Here is a 2,219-nt window from a genome sequence, read left to right as displayed (position 1 = left end):
ATGCTAAAAATACAATAGTTACTTAATAGATGATAGCTGTGATTGTCCCCTCTCCTTTCTTTCAAATAGGCCTTTGAGAGAGGTGAACTATGTGTTGGTTCTCAACTTAAAATAACAAGTAACAATTGGAATTCAAAGTGGAATAGTGGAAATAGCACTGAATTGGGAAACTTATCTTCTGGCTTTTGTAGCCTTCCCTCTGCCTAGCAGCTACATAACTTTGGTCAAATCACTCAATAGTCTGGGTTCCCAATTCCATACCTCAAATCAGAGACTCCATCCCTCCTGTTAGAAGATCTCTTAAGTCTACAGGATCCTCTGAATCCTCTATGACTGACACTTCAAGAGATTATGTCGAGAATATATTACCCTGACTTGATTATTTAAAAAAAAAAGATTTATTTATTTATGCATCCAGAGCTGGGGTATAGGCCAGGGGTGCAGTGGCGGTGAAGGGATTCACCAGAGACAGGGTGGGGGGCAGAGCAGGCAGATCAACGAAGTACACTGCTGAGGGGAGCAGGTCAGGAGAGGTCTGCCATGCCATGTGGTCACCTCCAGGGCCCGGGATCCAAACTCAAGCTGAGGAGGCTTTCACTTTTTACTACTGTGTTTTAACCCGTTGTGCCACCAGGGAGGGCCCCATTTGATTATTTTTAAAACAAATTATATGGGGTAACTAGAAAATAAACATTAATTATTCACGCATCTTAGAGTTACATGTTGTTCCTTTATTTGAAACTATGAAACATACTTCCTTTCAAAATTAAAGTTGGTTAAAAGCTTAAAAGACCCAAACCTGCCACCTAGCGGTGAAGAAAAGAAATTTCAGGTTGGCGAGCCCAGATGTGCCATCACGTTCAGGATGGCTGTCCCTTAGCAATTTTTTATCTATCTGCCCTCATCCTTTACCACGAAGGTTAGTTTTACATACAAAAAAATTTCAGTACTTCCGGATTTAACAGCTCCTTCACTTGCCAGTACTCTTAAGCCAATACACGTTTGTGGACTTTTGAGAATTGAAGAAAAATTAATGATTTTAAGATTGGGGGGTGGGGAAGAAGGTGCCCTTCTATTCATACATCTTAAAACCAGTTCTATCTAAGAGATTCACCCAGTTCATCTCTTGATGGATAAGCACATCATTCTACAAGTGCCTGATTCAGAGAACCAAGACTGCTATCTTTGAAAAGGCATATTTCAATATAACAATGGGGTCCTTGATGTCAAGTATCTACCGATAACAGTAATTAAACTAAGTCTTCAAATTTAAAACCTAAAAGCAGAAATGCACGATCTTTGATCTTAAAGCCCAAAGATTTAATCTTTAAATCTTAGAAAGGACAGATTTCTAGGGCACTGGGTCTTTTGACAAAGAGGTATCTATTTTCTAGTTTTTCTTTTTCGAAGCTCTAATTGGCTTTTGTCAGCGATTCGTGGATTCGCGAACCCGGCAGCATCCTATCCAGCAAGTATAAAGGATCTGCTTGCTTTTTGTTTTGTTTTGTTTTGTTTTGTATTCCCGCCCCTTTCTCCTTTCAGTTCATCATTTTCTATATTTTTTTTCTTCTTCGCCTAGAGAGCAGTCAAGTAATTAACATCATTTTGCTTAAATAGGACCGGGAGTGTTCCAGACAGGGCGTTTTAATTATTTCAGGAGGTACCTGAAAATTCCCGTCGTCTTTGAAAATAGTTCTCTCAAGTCCTTTTCTGAAGTACGGCATTAAGGTATTTTTCAACAGCAGGATTTAAGGGTGTCAACTAAGCCTGCCTTTGATAGACCTTCCTCACGTTTGCCCAGTCTTAAGTCCGCGTCCACTCAACACAGGAACTCGCTTTTGATCGGCCGAACTTAGTTTTAAAATACTAGATTTCGATGTTTACTGTGCTTACGAATACTGGCTAAGTCTTCAAAAGACTTTAAACGTATTCTCTTCACTTCTGAAAACTTTAAGGGCTCAGCGCTTCCATGGGCATCCGGGCATTTATTCTTCATTCTACTTAAACAGGCGCTTGGGAGGAGCCGTTTCCACCAAGTTCAGAAAATCGGCGAACGCGGAACTTGCAACAGTTGGTGTCCGGCGATAGGCAGGTTGGAAGTAACAAATGGGGTTGGTTTAAGAAACAAAAAGCCCCGGGAAGGTAAAGGAAGGGAAAGTCGTGGCCTTGAGGGACAGCGAGGCGGCGGCGCGGGGTTGGCGGGGCTGAGCTCCGGCGGT

Source organism: Condylura cristata, unplaced genomic scaffold (assembly GCF_000260355.1).
Source record: "Condylura cristata isolate star-nosed mole 26May11 unplaced genomic scaffold, ConCri1.0 scaffold00011, whole genome shotgun sequence".
Lineage (NCBI taxonomy): Eukaryota > Metazoa > Chordata > Mammalia > Eulipotyphla > Talpidae > Condylura > Condylura cristata.
This window is presented reverse-complemented; position numbering follows the sequence as displayed.